The sequence below is a fragment of the Aptenodytes patagonicus genome, chromosome 2 (genome assembly GCF_965638725.1).
Source record: "Aptenodytes patagonicus chromosome 2, bAptPat1.pri.cur, whole genome shotgun sequence".
Taxonomy (NCBI): domain Eukaryota; kingdom Metazoa; phylum Chordata; class Aves; order Sphenisciformes; family Spheniscidae; genus Aptenodytes; species Aptenodytes patagonicus.
In genome coordinates this window covers 99477309-99490858 of record NC_134950.1, presented here as the reverse complement: position 1 = coordinate 99490858, position 13550 = coordinate 99477309, and positions in this window count along the sequence as shown.

The window sequence follows — 13550 nt, the reverse complement described above, 5'->3', positions numbered from 1 at the left end:
ACACACAGGCATGATGAGGACAACCCGCCCAGCATGAGCGGGCACGGATGGGACTCTGCGCTGCCACCGTCACGCTGCATCAAAGGATGGTGCCCAGCAGTGTTGCTGCAACACACTTTTAGGATGCTAAATCCCAAACCAGTGACTTTTCACCTCCCTCAGAGAGGAGGGAGGGGACTATGCTGTGGCCAGGGATGAGGAGGGGAGGCTCTCTCCCATGCTAAAGCCGGACCCTTTCTCCCAGGACAGGGTCATTTCGTACACCGAGCGACCAGATGGCAAAGTTCAAACGTTGTGCTAGCCTGTTTCAGAAAAAAACCACCAAACAGCCAACCCAAGACAAAACTGGCAGAGCAGAGGGAGCGCACCACGTAAGCACACACGCCCACTCACCAAAACACAGCTGGCTGGAGTTATTTTTAGACCCACTTTGACAGGGTCCCTTTAAATTTCACTGGCTTTTGTCAGTTTGTATCACAGAGCTAACGTTGTTTAAACAGAGCACATTATTTTTGGCCCATGAATCACAGGACTCGCTCAGAAGCCTTTTCATGCAAACCATCGAGAAGCCTCTATTTTCACCGCACCAGATTATCACTAAAAAACCCTTAATCACCAGGTACAGCGATAGGCTTCAGAGATTTGCAAATTAGGAGTAAGCTATCAAATAGCTTCCTGGGGGCTGTAAGCCACGCAAATCCCATTGCCATTAATGAGGGCTTACACTACTAAATAATATCTTTTCTATACACACACGTATGTATATACACACACACAGAGAGCGTATAGCACCTTTCAGGCGAAGGCTGATGGAGCGCCTGGCTGATTTACCCCCTTAGAGGAGCCACATGGGGTTTCCCTGGTGTAGCATCCTCGCTAAACCTAACCAGCAGGCAAGCAGGGAGGTCTCCCTGGGACCGTCCTCCGGGAGCCAGTGCTCTGGGAGCAGCAGCAGTAATTGCTCGGCTGTGGTTTTAAGGGAGATGCTGGCAGAGGAGCTGTGGGAGTGTTACGAGGGAGGGCGAAGTACCAGGGGACTTTTAAGTATTGCAGGAGGAAAAAAAAACAAGAAAAAAAAAAGGGAAGGCAGTTTGTTTTTCAGCTGTATTCCCAAAGACCTCTGTAAATACATATGCCTTGTGCCTAACCGCTGTCAGTGGTGACGGGGAGCTTCCCGGCTCCTCCACGGCAGGAGGAGGAACGTCCTCAGCCCCGAGCTCGGTGTCTACATAGGAACATGGTTCCCCAGCCGGGCTGGGCCGCGGGCAGCCCTCCTCCTGCCCTCGAGCATCACCAGCGCCGTGAGTCACAAGCTGCCAGGGCTCGATGCCTCAGCCAGCAGACCACAGCCTGCGCAATGCTTGAGGAAAACAAAACAAAACAAAAACAAGCTACGCACTCCCCTCTGCTTTGTCCTGGAGTTCACTCTCCTGAGGATGGATGTACAAGATGATTTGCAGCTGTTGCACAAGACTGTCGACCTTCGGAGGCATCAGCCCCTTCACAGCACCAACGGGAGGGGAAGGCAAGGGAAAAGCAAAGCCCTGAGGAAGGCACAGCTCTGGGAAACCCAGTCCTCCCACTGAACCATCCCAGTTGGTACTGGCTTTCCTCAGCTTGTGCACATTCAAAACCACTACTTTAGAGTGGCAGGAATATCCAGATGATGGCATATGTGTGAAAACGAAAGGAATGCAAATGTTTTGTTTTTTTTTAATTGGGTCTGGAGATTCTCCTCTGGTCTAAATAAAAAAATAGAGAAGTGAAAGAAAAAAAGCACATAGCTTGCATTTCCCAGGTTGAAATAAAATAATGCGTTTGTTCTTTCGCACTGGGGATTTCCAGGCTCTTCCTTCCTCCGTGAGGACCAGCCCCTCGATGCTGCTGGTCTCCCTGGCACAGCTGAAGCCTGCGGTAGGGCCCGGGCAAAGGGCAGGGCACAAGCAGGCTGCCTCCAAAATAGACTCAGCTACGGCCACGTTTCCTCCTCACCACCCTTTATGTGACAAGTCGGGAGCCTTGCCCAATCCTGTCTAGTCCAATTTTTCTTAACCGAGGCTAGCTGTACAGCAGTTTGTCTGAAACGGGTAAAGAGAGGGCAGTGGGGAGGGATGCGAGAGAGACCGAAAAACCAAGGAGGTTGGGAGGGACGAGAAGCAGGATTAAAACAGCAACAATTGTTCCCAGAATAAAAATGGTAACTCCCAAGAAGCGATGGCTTGGAGAGACTCCAAGATGATGCAGAGTCTCAAAACTTCATATTTCTTTAAAAAACCAAACACATGAAATAAAACAAAACAAACAAACAAAAAAACCAAACCAGAAGGAGATGCCCTGCCTAGCCCTCTCCATTTTAAAGACCACTTTCCCAAGGTGGCAGCTGCAGTCATCGCCTTTGCTGGCTGCACAGCCCCATGGAGCACGTGCTTAATGCCATACCCCAGCAACATGTCCAAGCACAGCTCCTCTCCGCACGCATTTTAATCTAACACCATCGTTCGAGCATCCTGAATTCAACCATCCCTGAAAGGCCCGAGAGGTGGGGCAGCACCTCAGTGATACCTGGGGTGGGAAGCTCAGGATGGGGCAGCATCACCCCGCGGTGCAGTTGAGACACGGGCAGATGGAGGTTGCAGGTGAAGCACCAGCTCTGCTGCATGCAGGTTGTCTTCGCCTTTCCTCACTCTCCCCACCACAAACATGGAGCAAATAAATGCATTCACGTCTCAGAGGGAAGCCTGTAATAAGTACTCAAGAAGGGTTCAAAGCTACAGTAAGAAGAGGTGCATGGACACAAGGTCAGATGGTTGTTTCTTTCCCCTGAGCAAAAGTTTCCATTTTGTTCACCCTCCGACGACACTTTCTCACTTTGTAAGGAAATCTTGGCCCACTCCAGCATCTTCTCTGAAAGACATATCGTCATCTGGAACTTGTGGATAACTTACCCACTTAAAAAAAATACGTATCACATACAATTACCACTATAGCTTAATAGGGATCGTATTCTTTCCAAAATAAACATGTTGGGCCAGTAAGCTTCAACTGACTTTCAAACAAGGCTTACCATAACAGAAACAAAACAAATGTGAAAACGCATGTCTACTTTCTGCTTCCTCCCCACTACAGAAATAAAACAGGTTTGCCTCTGACGGAAGATTCCACCAGAAGTGGAAGAGAGAGAGGCTTACATCGAGAGAACAAAGCCTCCTTCATTACGGGAGGGGGGAAAAAAAGTTGTTTCTATTAAGAGAGAGGAAGAGTCTGATTACTATAAGCTGCTATTTCACTTCGACAGTTGATCAAGAATAAGAAGTGACATGAGTTAGTTTTGCTGTTGAGGACACAGAGACCTTAGCAGGTCCCAGGGAGTAGCATCAAGAGAGCGTCCCACCAGGTCCCTGGGACAAAATGGCCGCAAGCAAGGGAGAAGGAATTAACACCTTAATGCAGAGCAAGTGCCCACACAGGCAGCTGCTAGGATCACCTGTTTTTTGGGGCAGGTCAGGAGGTGACAGGACAGTTCAGTGACTTGCATGGCAGTCCTTTGCACCGTATGGCATCCCTGAGGAGCCTAGATCCCTTCCCTCCAGTGTTCCACTTGAATCTAAAGTTGCTGGGCTATGCCTCTTCCTTCACAGGAGACAACCAGCATCGGAAACATCTTCTCACTCCTACCCCCAAAAAGCTAACTGCTTGGAAAATGAACAAGACGGGAAGGAGAAGGTTTGCTAATGATTTCTCACAACTTTTTGACAAAATAGCCTGTACTGGCAGTGGGCAGATGCCCAGCTGCAAAGTACACATCGTGCACCAGTGGAGAAGGGATGTGTGAAATTAGTCTCCTCCACTGGTTTCCTCGAAGCATGCCATTTCTGCAAGAATTGTGTAACGCCAAAAAAGCAGAGCTACCAGAGAAAGGGCAAGACATCACATTGCTTCCATTTAACCAGCATAAAGCATCTGTATTTGTTAACAGCTGTCTGTCAAACCCAAGTTACGCCCTTCAGATAAAATTGTTTGTGACCACATGTGCACATGGTTAGATGAGCTCTGGCCTCTGAAAAGTTGAAAGTGGGAAAAGAAAAAAAAAAAAGAGGTATTTAGGGGCCAGAGGTGGAGAACAAAAAACAAAACACAAGAAGTCTCCTTTTTTAAGTAGCTCTGAGGCTGCTGAGTGATCTCAATGCCCACGCTGCCAACCCAGGGGGCTGTGCAGGCCTGTTCCACCCCCGGGGGCAACCCCAGGAATTTCCTCTAACAGGTGGCAGCAACGAGGCACAGGGTGCTACAGGAGAACTGGAGATCTCAGCCTGGCATCTTCTGGGGATGGCCCTCTCCAGGCCACAGCTGAGGTGCAGCCCAAAGCATCCCCAGGGAAGGGGATGAAACGGGCAGAAATGACTGTGCTTGGCTGGGTGCAGAACCCCTGGCAGCCTGGGAAGGAAGAAAAGGACTAGAGGGAGAGGAGGACCAGGTGACGAAGACTGATTTTCCATGAGGCTAGTATATCACCCCTGGAGAAGGATGCAACTGTGCAAACAAGAACATATTCAATTAATGCATCTCCCTGACTAGAAGAGGACTACGGCCTCTGCAGGGACTTTCAGCTGGCCCTGTACAAATCTGCTGGGGGCAGCAGGAACTTGACAGGGGCAGCTGCAACCCCAGTTCTTGTGCATTGCTCCTCTGCTCGTTCTGTGTGCCTTCATCTTAGTTTAAGCCAGTTGCTGAAGTCACATAGGGCCCTGGGTTTGGGGATGAGGCTGATAGACATTAATGAAAATTACAAAGCATACACCTAAGCTACCAGTTACAGCTACAGATACTAAGCAGCACGCTGGAAATATACTGGACTTATTCAAGCTTTCAATTCACTCTGCTTTAGGTAGAGGCTTAAATCACAGAATAAGCAACCTACAAGTTAAACGTGACTTCTGACTGAAGAGTGGTTAACACCATGGTCTTATACAGAAGTCATAGAATCATAGAATCATAGAATCATTGAGGTTGGAAAAGACCTCTAAGATCATCGAGTCCAACCGTCAACCCAACACCACCATGCCCACTAAACCATGTCCCTAAGCGCCTCATCTACACGTCTTTTAAATACCTCCAGGGATGGGGACTCCACCACTTCCCTGGGCAGCCTCTTCCAATGTTTCACCACTCTTTCAGTAAAGAAATTTTTCCTTACATCCAATCTAAACCTCCCCTGGCACAACTTGAGGCCATTTCCTCTCGTCCTATCGCTTGTTACTTCGGAGAAAAGACCGACACCCACCTCGCTCCAACCTCCTTTCAGGTAGTTGTAGAGAGCGATGAGGTCTCCCCTCAGCCTCCTTTTTTCCAGGCTGAACAACCCCAGTTCCCTCAGCCGCTCCTCAGAAGACTTGTTCTCCAGACCCCTCACCAGCCTCGTTGCCCTTCTCTGGACACGCTCCAGCACCTCAACGTCCTTCTTGTAGTGAGGGGCCCAAAACTGAACACAGTATTTGAGGTGCGGCCTCACCAGGGCCGAGTACAGGGGCACGATCACTTCCCTACTCCTACTGGCCACACTATTTCTGATACAAGTCCAGTCCAGAAAGACTCATCCTTCCATCATAGCGCTATTCCGATAGAAATGAAGCAACCCATGTAAGGTCATTCAGCATGCTGTCACAATCATTTCATACACACACACACAAAAAAAAATAAGTACAGAGAATCCAGAAGACAGAATTCCTCTCCCTGCTTCACCAAACCATTTTTCTATTCTAAAGCAACAGCCTTAGCAGTGTATCCTCCTTTAAGGAGACAATACCCAAAAGGTAACAAGGCCACTCTGAACTGCTGCTCCTGACATAGCTACCTACTTGCATGGGTGATCTTCTACATTTGAAAAGCAAACCAGTTTGAAAAAATTAGTGTCCGGCTTCCTGGAGACTGTTCCCTCTTTCCGTTCCTTTATGCCGCTTTCTTCCTTGGCCTCCTACTTTCTTCCTGTAGCTCTCAGGATATTTTTCATTCCTTGACTTCATCTTTTTTGCCTGCCAAACTTCTCTCCGTGGCCTAAACGCAAAGCTAACCATTGAGGCTCATTGAAAGAGAAGGTGCACTCAGCGAGACCAATTACACAGAAACGGAGGGCTTTTTTTCTCCACTGCAGAAATACACCTCAAATAAATTTTTAAGAGTCTGTATGTGTCCCACAGAATTATGTGGCAAGCTTCAGATTTGCAACAGCAATCCTCAAACCTATCGTTTAAAGATGCCCAGGCCACTGCACTACTGAGTCAGTTCAAAGAGCTCACTTAAATCCATATTCTCCTACATATTTCCACATGGTGTTTTTCTGGCATTATTTCATATTTTCACTATATATCTAGAACAAAAGACCAAAGAGTAAACAAGATATCCCATTTGCTGTTGACTGTACGTATTCAAAGTCCTCGTTCATTGAAGTGCAAGGTTCCTGTTGCAGACCTAAAGAAGGGCTTTTGTTATCGGTGCTCGTCTGCTTCTCCCCACTGTACAAGGCTTGCTGATGAAATCCGTTATCTTCTCCCTCCTGTAAGCTGGAGTCAGCATTGGAATGGCTTCTGCAAGTCCAGCATAGCCACGAATACTGTGGAGTCACTGGGGACCCACAAAAATTAATTTTGTGGAAGAAACAGATCTGGGATTTTAATGCCATGCAGCTTAGCTTTTTTTTTTTTTTTTTTAAATTAACTGACTACTCCCCACAGATAATGTTTTCAATAATCTATAGCAAAGCCCTTGCGTGCCCTGACTTTTCTGTTGTTGGGAAACAAGCTCCTATCTCATGAAAGTGCAAGTCAGATCTGCACAATATTTTATGCATTAATTTCACTCTGCTCAAGAAGATCTCCTTGGGAACAGGCTTCCAGCAAAGCAATGCAAAGCTGCACTAGGAAATCCCTCTGCCAGTTTGGGTCCTAAACCTGCAAGCTGTGCTGGGCAGGAGCCCTTCTGGTCCTTTGCAGGACCTCTCCTAACTGACTTCTGCTGTGCTCATGGAAACCACCTCCTGCGTAATCCAGCCCTTGCTACTTCCACAGGTCATGTTCTGTCTGTTTTGCGCATGTGCGCACACACCCCATCACGCTGCATTTCCTGGCTCCACTGGAAGGAGACTCGGGCATGCAGCAGGAGAGAAGTTCAACAGCAAGCCTCATTTGGCCAACTAGGGGAGCAGGGCTGTGGGGTGCACCACGGATTCTACCTCCCACACAGTACAGATGCAGCCCAGGTGGCTCACAGAGTCTTTATTACTGCACTGATGGAGAAGCTTGAAGGAATGCAGCTTTGGACAGTCTGGAAGTCATTATCCCATGGCGCCGTCTTTAGAGTAGCTAATTCTGCCTTGAACAAGGCTCTCTGAAAACGTACGCAGCCTAACTTTTATGCTGTAATAAGCGAAATACAGCTTGACTCAAAAATAGCTGCCAGGGTACATAGATTGCTCTTTGAGAGGAATATGCGTTTGCTGAACTAGAAGAACTGTTGTGGAAAGCAAAGATGCTCTGGTCGAGGTTGTTACTAAGTATCTGCAAAGAACCACAGAGGCCCACTTCATTCAGCACAGACCTTTGCTGTGCTGTACAGTCAGCAATATTCACACGTGACACTTGGCCTTCCTGAACTGCATGCTTTACAGCTCAATTTTTTAAAAAAGCAGAAAGGCAGTTCAAAGCATCCTCGCCATGTGCTGCAGTCACGTGCCACATCCTAGCTACAGCTCCAGGGATTGAACTAGACATCTTCAGCAGACGGTAGGTTGATCCAGTCACTGGGATTCTCAGCAAAGCCTTTTTTCTAGCACAGAATCAGCATGCTTCAGCTCTAACACCAAGCTGGCTAGCAGATCACAAAACTTGCAGCCTTTTATATGGTAAGAGTATATTTTTCTGTTTCCCAGTCCCATACAAAGCAAAACTTCTTTCCCCTTTAAGTGTCCTGAAATAATGTTAGCTTTTGAGCTTGGAAATTTACATCCCAATGGAGAGGAGAGCAAGACAGAGAGAGAAAAGGATAAGGGAACAAAATAAGTGAAACTGGAAACGATCATCCTTTTAATGCGGCAGTCTCTGTCCCTCCCATTCCAGTGTGAACTTTAGGTCCCTTCCTTTAACTAACTATATTTTACTCAGTTATTCCTTAGTTTTCATTCATTACTAGAGACAGCCTGCATTCTCCTCTGTTTTGCTCCTGGTTTCATCATGAAGCATGCATAAAATACTGTCTGGTTTCATAACACTAAGTCCACTTAGCTCACAACATCACCTTTCCTTGCAGCCATGGTAGACAGAACCAGGGTGTTTTATTCTGCAGTGACTACAGGTTTCATCAGAAGAGCAGTGGCATTTGGATTCATGCTTATTGTATGACCCCATCGGCAGACATGAGGAAAGAAATATGGACTGTGCTTATATACATCTGTGCAAATGGGAGCTTTTGCCAAAGCCAGTGGAATAACACCAAGCTAAAAATCAAGAGCACAGGCAAGATCTGGGCTCTTAGTATCAGTGCAGGATCACCTACTTTTTCCCCTGTGCTTTCTGCATACGTGCTGGGCTGAACTCCAGGGATTAATTTACCACCCACTGTGCAGTTTTGCAGAGGAGGAAGGGATCAAAGACTAGTTCAACAACATGAAGCTGTCGCTAATGACGCAGAGGCCAGTATTTCCTCTTGGCAGCCCAGGGTGCAGAGATAGGTGGTGCTGGCACCTCATTAGGTGGCACCAGCACTCCTCTCCATGCCAGAACGGCTCTGCTGGAAGGCAGCGCTACCCAGCCCTGGATATATTAGGCTACAAGAAAAGCTTCAGCCTCAGCATCCCAGCAAAACTCCAGCTTGACTTCCACAAGGCTGGTGCTGATGGCACCCAGGAAAAGCCTCGTCCAGGCCTGGGGTCCTTTTGATTATTTTTCCATTCTTGCCCTTTCCCCCCCTCCATGTATTTTCCTGCCTTGATCACCAGCACCAAAAGGAGTCATCACAAGTCAGAGTCCCCCTCGCAGACACCTGCAGCAGCACCACTCAGCATCAGTGTATGTTAGCATGGGCAATGCCATTATCGTGGGACACAATTTGGGAAGAAACAGGCTTCTCTGGACTCCTAACTGTTCTTTATCTTTTCACCAACTTCCATCTAATATACTGGGACCAGCACACCTGCACAGCTGGTCTAGAAGCTCAGGTTTCCTTCTTCAAAGCAAGGGCAATTACACCCTCCCTTTTTAAAGTGTTTTGAAATGCGTAAGTGGAAAGCAGTACGGCAGGTCACCGCTGAGCATTACAATTAAACACCAGCAGAAAGCTTCTGATGAAAACAAGCAGGCAGCTCTGTCCTGCATGCTGCAGATGAACTCGAGCTCGCTGCCAAACACAAGCAGTTGTTTAGCTGTGTGAACAGTAAACAGTAGAATTAGCTGATAACCAACATCTTGAATTTGGCAAGGGCAGGTTCCTTTTCCACCCCCACTTTTAGGAAGCAAGAATGCAAGAAAACTCCAAGCCTTTGAGAGGGGAAGCTAACAGCAAACACCACCTCCCTCTGCCAGCTGATCCCAGGAACGTAAAGGTATATAAACCACCTATGTTTTCACTAAGCAGCTAAAGCATGTGACCGAGAAAGTTCAGATCCCTCAAACGCATTTAGCGTTAATGAAACACAACATGTTTTCACAGTGAGAAAGAAGGGGTCAGTGCAAGAGTTTTGTAGCAAATGGCCTTACTCCAAACTCAAATTCCTCACAAATACATCTGATTATCTGACCAACAGCCAAATGAATTGTTGCAAAAGCTGGAGGCACTTTTCCTCATCACTGAAAATAGCTGTAAGGAAAGGAAACGTGCCAATGCACTTCATGTAATGGAACTGACAGTGGCAGAAGGAAAGTTAAGGTGGATTTTGTCAAGAAGGATGTAAAAAATGTTGGGGTTTTTGTGTATTTGGGTTGGGTTTTTTTTTCCTCTTCCCCTCACCCAAGTTCATTTCTACATAGGATAACTTTTGAGGGATAACTTTTTGTTATAGCCTGCCTTGTAAACAGCTACAGTAAAACGCCCTGCAAGAAGCCACCACTAAATCAACCCAGTCCACAAGATCATGACGTGCTACATCGAGAGGCCCTGGCTGCAGCTGCCAAGGTAAGCCACGGCTCTTGCAGCTCCCTGTAGCAGCTCTCTCCCTTGCAGAGGGCGAGCTGAAGCCGTGCCCTGAGGGCAGCCTGCAAACAGAGAGAGCAGGGCTGAGGAGCAGACAGAAAGTGCTCTTAATGCCATGTCCATCACCTATAGCACTGCTAGAGCACACACAGATTGCAGATAAGTGCTATGTGTCAGACCTGGGTACTACCTAGCACAGCTGTTCGGGTAATACATGCTCTACCACAGTACTTTAAGGAGGTAGGAAAAGCCACCCAGACAGGAAGATCTGTGCAAATTAAGAACTACAGTGAGCAGGTATATGTGAGAGAGCTAAGAGGAAGCTGGGGGAAGTGAACGGACCCCCTCACAAAGATGTTGGCGTTGGGGAACGTCTTTATGTGGGGGTCGGTCCTGGTGTTCAGGCTAAGAAGAAACGGAGAGGAGGCAGAAGGCCACTTCAGCCCGGGGAAGCAGAGCATGATGTGCACAGAGGCTTGCTCTGAATACCATCCTTCTCCATCCCATCTTCAACAAAGAGGCAAGACAATTCAGAGAGACCTTCCCAGGGCAAAAGGGCTGGGTAATAGGGAGCAATTTGCCAGCTTTTCACGGTAGCAGGAGTACTCATACATTGCTGCTGAAGACCAGTAGCTAAAACACTGAGTTACGATTGGTGTCCCACACAGCTCCTGCTGCAGGATTTGCTCTTTTGTTTGAGAAGGAGGAGATGAAGAGTGGCATTCACTTGGTAAACTGGACAGTTACCTGCTGACAGTGCCCCATTAGAGCCCGATTGCCAAGGCAATGCCTCACCCTGAGGGCTGTGCAGGGGTGCGTGGGCTGCACCTGAGCCTGCACAGCCCTCTAAGTAACCCATGTTCCAGTAAGGAACCACTAGCAGCTGACTGCTCATTACACAAGTAGGGTCCAGAGCCACAAGCTGTGTCGGTCCCTGCTGATGTCTTACGTGAAGACCATGACAATGGTGTGACTGCTTTTAGGTAGGAAACTCACTTTCTGTCCCCATTGCTAGACAGTCTGACCAACCCGCTGGTTCAAACTTTGTTATGTTGTTGACATCATGTTGTTAGCATCATTAAAACATTGCAATCTTTGCTTTACCCTTGCCTTTGACAGACTGAAAAATTTACTTTGTTCTTCAGTGTCTGGTAATGAGCAGGAACTGGACATGGGTTTGGTGTACAAAGGATATTAGTGCCCTCAAGGAGAGGGGATCCTTATACTTGCCACTCCAGCCAACTTGCAAGGTCCCCAGTGTCTAGCAGGATTTGGGAGGTTCTTGGGGTTGTGGCATGTTTTATAACCTGTCAAGATGTGACAGGTTATAACCAGTGATGGTGAGCAAACCAGCACCTCTTCAACATCTCTTGCAGAATTACATCCTTTCCTCCAACATGCTTTAGATGTTATCAGGACTTCAGGAGAATGATCATTAATTTGCATTTCAAGGGAGGTATTCAATGTGACCTTGGACACACCATTTCACTGCTTTGGGTTGCACTTCTCCATGCATAAGGTGGGGATAAGCAGTTCTTTCCTCTGCTCGGAATTTGTTGCAATCTAAGTACCAAAGGTTGCGACAACAGATTTAGGTACTACACTAATACGGGCTATAGATAGGCCTTTATTTTATTCTCTAATACCCATTTGTAACAATATCTGCTCTTTAAGGTAGATTTGCACATAAACTATACCACTTCAGCAAGCACTGACTGGTGGGGTCAGCGTTGGATGATTCTCTATTGCCTTGTATATGGAATAGTTATTTACAATTATACATAGACCACAGAAAGTCAAGAGTAACATACACTAGATTTGCTAATCTTCTGAATGGCAAGTGGAAAAAAGCCACAAGTGATGTCTTCTTATAGTCATAAGAGTGACTCACCTGGCTTTCCTACCCTGCCACCTGCAATTCTTATTCTATCAGTCCAGCAAGGTGCTCTCTACATCCACTCATAAACCTCTATGAAACTCTTCTGTCAAAGAGTTATTGTGTCCTGCCCTAGAAGTTGCCGAGTTTCAGTGGTAGATCAATAAAGCATTTTGATATACAGTATATTATCAAATGCACATCTTACAAGACCAGTTGGTACATTCTTGGTCCCCTCTAGAAAGGGCGAAGAAAAAAATTAACATAAATGCACTTCTTGGCTTGCCCACCACAATTACCCAGCAGGAAGGAGTCTAATGAGAACCAGTCATACCTCATGTATCCAAGATCTAAAAAGTACCATGCCATTTCTTCCCTAGTACGCTGTGGCGGGCGTTTGTTTGTTTGTTTCGCTCTGAACTTCAGGTTGTTTGTGCACAATCTTTCAAAATGATCAAAGATTAATTGTGCATTTCTGACAGAAAAGGGAAAAGGTAAAATTGAGAAGCAATGTTATATATCTCTTCAAAAAGTATGTAAGTGCTTGGAAGCTGTTGAGAATCAATGAAAACCACGTCTTTTATTTCTAAGTGGTATTCACCTTGCCAAGAGAGGAGACACTGTTGGGGTTTGGTGATAAGGCAAACAATTACTGATTTCCACTACGAGTTGGAGATAATGAGACAGGCAAGACTGTTTCCAATCAAGTGTTTCTTACTTTCAACATACCTACTTTTAGAGCCCAAGTTGTTAGCTGAAAGAAAAGGTTTTGTTTTGATTAATGTCATCATTTTCATTCATTTAAGAGAGTCAGAAATGTCAAATCGTTGTTACACAGGAAGTTTTGTTTCTGGATCAATGTGACATTTCATTTAGCAGTCTGAATAAACATATAGTTTAAAATCCAGTGGAACTCAATGTGGGGGGAGAAACTCTGAAATCTGAATGAGTATTTCCGACTACTGAATTGTACACCAGTCACCACTTTGGGACTGAAAAATCCCTCTGGATTTTGGCAGTTTGGAACAACTTTTTAAAAACAATTCAGAACAAGCATATCAAGATGAGATAAACCACTTCCTGTCTTCTCCTTAAAAATACATATTTTAAAAAAAAAGAAATCTCACACAAGATAAAGAAGACAGGCCCATGCAGGAGGATACGTAAGCTGTCTTTCAACTGTATAACTTTCCCGCTTGCCATACACAGCGGGTAGATGTTGCAGCATTGCCCATTTTCAGGTTTTTAGTGAAATATTTCAGGATATTTTTATTGATTTTCATTAGTCGTCGCTATCACTGCGGCATCGCTGGGCAACGCCCTCAGCTTTTATTAGCAGTTTAAACATTTTTACACTTGCCGCTTACACAGCTATGAAGAAGAGTTGGAAAACTCAGACCCCTACAAGCTACTAAAGCCCAAGACAAATTGGCCAGAGAGAATTAAATCTTGTGAATTACACTAACCACATGATTTTGGGGAGTTTCCCTCAGGATTT